This window comes from Protopterus annectens, chromosome 6.part0, assembly GCF_019279795.1.
Source record: "Protopterus annectens isolate FY-2018-M chromosome 6.part0, PAN1.0, whole genome shotgun sequence".
Taxonomy (NCBI): Eukaryota; Metazoa; Chordata; order Ceratodontiformes; family Protopteridae; genus Protopterus; species Protopterus annectens.
Genome location: NC_056737.1, coordinates 1,687,716,114 through 1,687,723,530, shown reverse-complemented (window position 1 = coordinate 1,687,723,530; position 7,417 = coordinate 1,687,716,114). Strand labels below are relative to the sequence as shown.

Below are 7,417 nucleotides of genomic sequence, written 5' to 3'. Positions count from 1 at the left end.
ATATATATATATATATATATATATCTATATATATATAGACATATATATATAATCACCTTAATTTAAGTTAATCATCATGTGTTTGTTTACACTGCACTACAGAGAGCAGCTGTGGATGTTGCTGCTGAATGATCTCTTTGACATGCAATTATTAAGTGCTTTGCTTTGCTTACCATTTATGAAAATAGTTCATGGATGTTTTCCAAGGTAGTGGGGAAATTACTGTCATCACACAAATATTAGCACTCAAAGCAATTGAATGCCTTTAAGACTATCCACACCTTTTCTATTTTTCAAGCATGTTTGTCTCAGCACTGACATGTCTTTGCTAATGTTACATAAAACTAGGAGAACTGCTGTGTCTATGGAATGAAAAACAGTTGACATAATAGAATGAATGCTGTTCTGGCAAACTTGTTTAATATTGCTATTGTGCTCCTGCATAGCCTGTCATTTTACCTCAAAGCATTTTTATAAACATGAATATTTAAAAGCACTGGTACTGGAAATGATCCATGTGGAATATAGAGGTGACAGAACACTAAATCCTTTTGGTATGAATATGGAGTGTAATTGGAGGAAATCAGTGCTTAATTGCTGTTTAACCATTGGTTGCTTGTAAGTAATGTGTTATAATTTATTACATTTTTAGTGTATGCATATATTTACTCCCTGGTTGGTACAGGGCTGCACTCAGTAGTACTGTCAACTCACAGAAAGAGATTCTATGGTTCACTTCTTGTCTAGATTGCCTTTCATGCAGTTTCTGCATGCCCTCACTGTGTTTGCATGCTTTTTCTTTGTTTATGCAGGTACTCTGGTTTCATCCTGTATCCAGTGACATGTGGTAAGTCTATTTGCAATTTTAAACTGTTCATTGGTGTGTTATTTGTTTGACTATGCATGTGTATGTGTATGTGTGTGTGTGTTTGTGTGTATGCGTGTGTGTGTGTGTGTGTGTGTGTGTGTGTGTGTGCGCGCGCTCACGTGCGCCTGTGCATAAGTGTGTGTGTGATTTAGAAGAATGGTCTGGCAAAATACTTATATTTCAAAAACCTAACCAAAAAACATATCCTTCAAAGTGAAATGTGTCAATTTCCACAACTCAAAAAATGTAAACTTGACCATGGCAACCAATACAGAATAAAAAAACTTAAGCACTTCCATCCCATAACTAGGGACTTCACCAGAATATTCAAACCAGGTTAATTTGTCTTTTTAAAATGCATTACTGAATTACATGATCAGTGTTAACCAGTTTCAAAACATCCTTCTTTTAAAATTGGTTGAAAGAAACTGTGTCACTCAGAAACAAACTGCCAAACTCTAAAAAATAATGTCATACTTAAACTTCAAAAAACCTGTGATACTTTGGTATTGATTGCTATGAGAGGAAATATATAAAAGAATAGAGTCTAAAACAGTGCCATCACAGATGTTAAAAAGGCACATTTCTCACTAGCTACATGTAGAAGCAATGCTATCACAGATGTTAACAGGTCGCATTTCTCACTAGCTACATGTAGAAGCAATGCTAACACAGATGTTAACAGGTTGCATTTCTCACTAGCTACATGTAGAAGCAATGCTATCACAGATGTTAACAGGTCACATTTCTCACTAACTACATGTTGAAGCAATGCTATCACAGATGTTAACAGGTCACATTTCTCACTAGCTACATGTAGAAGCAATGCTATCACAGATGTTAAAAGGTCACATTTCCCACTAGCTAGATGTAGAAGCAGTGCTATCACAGATGTTAACAGGTCGCATTTCTCACTAGCTACACGTAGAAGCAATGCTATCACAGATGTTAACAGGTCGCATTTCTCACTAGTTACATGTAAAAGCAATGGTATCACAGATGGTAACAAGTTGCATTTCTCACTAGCTACATGTAGAATCATTGCTATCACAGATGTTAACAGGTCAAATTTCTCACTAGCTACATGTAGAAGCAATGCTATCACAGATGTTAACAGGTGACATTTCTCAATAGCTACATGTAGAAGCAATGCTATAACAGATGTTAACAGTAGACATTTCTCACAAGCTACATGTAGAAGCAATGCTATCACAGATGTTAACAGGTCACATTTCTCACTAGCTACATGTAGAAGCAATGCTATCACAGATGTTAACAGGTCGCATTTATCACTAGCTACATGTAGAAGCAATGCTATCACAGATGTAAACAGGTCATATTTCACACTAGCTACATGTAGAAGCAATGCTATCACAGATGTTAACAAGTCACATTATTCACTAGCTACATGTAGAAGCAATGCTATCACAGATGTTAACAGGGCACATTTCTCACTAGCTACATGTAGAAGCAATGCTATCACATATGTTGACAGGTCACATTTCTCACTAGCTACATGTACAAGCAGTGCTATCACAGATGTTAACTATTCACATTTCTCACTAGCTACATGAAGAAGCAATGCTATCACAGATATTAACAGGTCACATTTCTCACTAGGTACATGTAGAAGCAATGCTATCATAGATGTTAACAGGTAGCATTTGTCACAAGCTAAATGTAGAAGCAATGCTATCACAGATGTTAACAGGTCACATTTCTCACTAGCTACATGTAGAAGCATTGCTATCACAGATGATAACAGGTTACATTTCTCACTTGCTACATGTAGAAGCAATGCTATCACCAATGTTAACAGGTCACATTTCTCACTAGCTACATGTAGAAGCAATGCTATCACAGATGTTAACAGGTCACATTTCTCACTAGCTGCATGCAGAAGCAATGCTATCGCAAGTGTTCACAGGTCACATTTCTCACTAGCTACATGTATAAGCAATGCTATCACAGATCTTAGCAGATCACATTTCTCACTAGCTACTTGTAGAAGCAATGCTATCACAGATGTTAACAGGTCACATTTCTCACTAGATACATATAGAAGCAATGCTATCACAGAGGTTAACAGGTGGCATTTCTCACTAGCTACATGTAGAAGCAATGCTTTCACAGATGTTAACAGGTCGCATTTCTCACTAGCTATATGTAGAAGCAATGCTATCACAGAAGATAACAGGTCACATTTCACACTAGCTACATGTAGAAGCAATGCTATCACAGATGATAACAGGTCACATTTCTCACTAGCTACATGTAGAAGCAATGCTATCACTGATTTTAACAGGACCCATTTCTCACTAGCTACATGTAGAAGCAATGCTATCACAGATGTTAATAGGTCGTAGCTCTCACTAGCTACATGTAGAATCAATGCTATCACAGATGTTATCAGGTCACATTTCTCACTGGCTACATGTAGAAGCAATGTTATCAAAGATGTTAACAGGTTACATTTCTCACAGGCTACATGTAGAAGCAATGTTATCACAGATGTTAACAGGTCGGATTTCTTACTAGCTACATGTAGAAGCAATGCTATCACAGATGTTAACAGGTCACATTTCTGACTAGCTACATGTAGAAGCTGTGCTATCACAGATGTTAACAGGTCACATTTTACACTAGCTACATGTAGAATCAATGTCATCATAGATGTTAACAGGGCACATTTCTCACTAGCTACATGTAGGAGCAATGCTATCACAGATGTTGACAGGTCACATTTCTCACTAGCTACATGTACAAGCAGTGCTATCACAAATGTTAACAGGTCACATTTCTCACTAGCTACATGAAGAAGCAATGCTATCACAGATGTTAACAGGTCACATTTGTCACTAGCTACATGTAGAAGCAATGCTATCACAGATATTAACAGGTCACATTTCTCACTAGGTACATGTAGAAGCAATGCTATCACAGATGTTAACAGGTAGCATTTGTCACTAGCTAAATGTAGAAGCAATGCTATCACAGATGTTAACAGGTCACATTTCTCACTAGCTACATGTAGAAGCATTGCTATCACAGATGATAACAGGTTACATTTCTCACTTGCTACATGTAGAAGCAATGCTATCACCAATGTTAACAGGTCACATTTCTCACTAGCTACATGTAGAAGCAATGCTATCACAGATGTTAACAGGTCACATTTCTCACTAGCTGCATGCAGAAGCAATGCTATCGCAGTTGTTCACAGGTCACATTTCTCACTAGCTACATGTATAAGCAATGCTATCACAGATCTTAGCAGATCACATTTCTCACTAGCTACTTGTAGAAGCAATGCTATCACAGATGTTAACAGGTCACATTTCTCACTAGATACATATAGAAGCAATGCTATCACAGAGGTTAACAGGTGGCATTTCTCACTAGCTACATGTAGAAGCAATGCTTTCACAGATGTTAACAGGTCGCATTTCTCACTAGCTATATGTAGAAGCAATACTATCACAGAAGATAACAGGTCACATTTCACACTAGCTACATGTAGAAGCAATGCTATCACAGATGATAACAGGTCACATTTCTCACTAGCTACATGTAGAAGCAATGCTATCACTGATTTTAACAGGACCCATTTTTCACTAGCTACATGTAGAAGCAATGCTATCACAGATGTTAATAGGTCGTAGCTCTCACTAGCTACATGTAGAATCAATGCTATCACAGATGTTATCAGGTCACATTTCTCACTGGCTACATGTAGAAGCAATGTTATCACAGATGTTAACAGGTTACATTTCTCACAGGCTACATGTAGAAGAAATGTTATCACAGATGTTAACAGGTCGGATTTCTTACTAGCTACATGTAGAAGCAATGCTATCACAGATGTTAACAGGTCACATTTCTGACTAGCTACATGTAGAAGCTGTGCTATCACAGATGTTAACAGGTCACATTTTACACTAGCTACATGTAGAATCAATGTCATCATAGATGTTAACAGGGCACATTTCTCACTAGCTACATGTAGGAGCAATGCTATCACAGATGTTGAAAGGTCACATTTCTCACTAGCTACATGTACAAGCAGTGCTATCACAAATGTTAACAGGTCACATTTCTCACTAGCTACATGAAGAAGCAATGATATCACAGATGTTAACAGGTCACATTTGTCACTAGCTACATGTAGAAGCAATGCTATCACAGATATTTACAGGTCACCTTTCTCACTAGGTACATGTAGAAGCAATGCTATCACAGATGTTAACAGGTCGCATTTCTCACTAGCTACATGTAGAAGCAATGCTCTCACAGATGTTAACAGGTCGCATTTCTCACTAGCTACATGTAGAAACAATGCTATCACAGATGTTAACAGGTCACATTTTTCAATAGCTACATGTAGAAGCAATGCTATCACAGATGTTAACAGGTCACATTTCTCACTAGCTACATGTAGAAGCAATGCTATCGCAGATGTTAACAGGTCACATTTCTCACTAGCTACATATAGAAGCAATGTTATCACAGAAGTTAATAGGTCACATTTCTCACTAGCTACATGTAGAAGTAATGCTTTCACAGATTTTAACAGGTCGCATTTCTCACTAGCTACATGTAGAAGCAATGCTATCACAGACGATAACAGGTCACATTTCTCACTAGCTACATTTAGAAGAAATGCTATCACAGATGTTAACAGGTCGCAGTTCTCAATAGCTACAGGTAGAAGCAATGCTATCACAGATGTTAACAGGTCACATTTCTCACTAGCTACATGTAGAAGCAATGCTATCGCAGATGTTAACAGGTCACATTTCTCACTAGCTACATATAGAAGCAATGTTATCACAGAAGTTAATAGGTCACATTTCTCACTAGCTACATGTAGAAGTAATGCTTTCACAGATTTTAACAGGTCGCATTTCTCACTAGCTACATGTAGAAGCAATGCTATCACAGACGATAACAGGTCACATTTCTCACTAGCTACATGTAGAAGAAATGCTATCACAGATGTTAACAGGTCGCAGTTCTCACTACCTACATGTAGAAGCAATGCTATCACAGATGTTATCAGGTCACATTTATCAGTAGCTACATGTAGAAGCAATGCTATCACAGATGTTAACAGGGCACATTTCTCACTAGCTGCATGTGGAAACAATGTTATCACAAATGTTAAGAGGTTGCATTTCTCACTAGCTACATGTAGAAGCAATGTTATCACAGATGTTAACAGGTCACATTTCTCACTAGGTACATGTAAAAGCAATGCTATCACAGATAACAGGTCACATTTCTCACTAGCTGCATGTAGAAGCAATGCTATCACAGATGTTAACAGGTCACATTTCTCACTAGTTACATGTATAAGCAATGCTATCACAGATGGTAACAGGTCGCACTTCTCACTAGCTACATGAAGCAATGCTCTCACAGATGTTAACATGTCCCATTTCTCACTAGCAACATGTAGAAGCAATGCTATCACAGATGGTAACAGGTCGCATTTCTCACTAGCTACATGTAGAAGCAATGATATCACAGATGTTAACAGGTCGCATTTCTCAGTAGCTACAAGTAGAAGCAATGCTATCACAGATGTTAGCAGGTCACATTTCTCAGTAGCTACATGTAGAAGCAATACTATCACAGATGTTAAAAGGTCAAATTTCTAAATAGCTACATGTAGAAGCCATGCTATCACAGATGTTAACAGGTCGCATTTCTCACTAGCTACATGTAGACGTCATGCTATCACAGATGTTAACAGGTCACATTTCACACTAGCTACATGTAGAAGCAATGCTATCACAGATGTTAGGTGACATTTCTGACTATCTACATGTAGAAGCAATGCTATCACAGATGTTAACAGGTCACATTTCTCACTAGCTACATGTAGAAGTAATACTATCACAGATGTTAACAGGTCACATTTCTCACTAGCTACATGTAGAAGCAATGCTATCACAGATGTTAACAGGTCACTTTTCTCACTCGCTACATGTAGAAGCAATGCTATCAAAGATGTTAACAGGTCACATTTCTCACTAACTATATGTTAAAGCAATGCTATCACAGATGTTAACAGGTCACATTTCTTACTAGTTACATGTAGAAGCAATGCTATCACAGATGGTAACAGGTCACATTTCTCACTAGCTACATGTAGAAGCAATGCTATCACAGATGTTAACAGGTCACATTTCTCACTAGCTACATGTAGAAGCAATGCTATCACAGATGGTAACAGGTCATATTTCTCACTAGCTGCATGTAGAAGTAATGCTATCACAGATGTTAACAGGTCACATTTCTCACTAGCTACATGTAGAAGCAATGCTATCACAGATGATAACAGGTCACATTTCTCACTAGCTACATGTAGAAGCAATGCTATCACTGATTTTAACAGGACCCATTTCTCACTAGCTACATGTAGAAGCAATGATATCACAAATGTTAACAGGTCACATTTCTCACTAGCTACATGTAGGAGCAATGCTATCACAGATGTTAGCAGGTCACATTTCTCACTAGCTACATGTAGAAGCAATGCTATCA

General features: G+C 37.8%; 1 long non-coding RNA gene across 2 annotated transcripts in view; it reads left to right on the top strand.

The window, feature by feature from the left end:
- Nucleotides 1-472: 472 nt before the first annotated feature.
- LOC122804110 overlaps nt 473-7,417 on the top strand; it is a 32,644-nt gene continuing 25,699 nt past the window's right edge. For both annotated transcript variants that reach the window (XR_006365184.1, XR_006365183.1), the window contains exons 1-2: nt 473-618; nt 813-847. This is a non-coding gene — a long non-coding RNA (uncharacterized LOC122804110). The remainder of the gene's footprint in view (nt 619-812; nt 848-7,417) is intronic.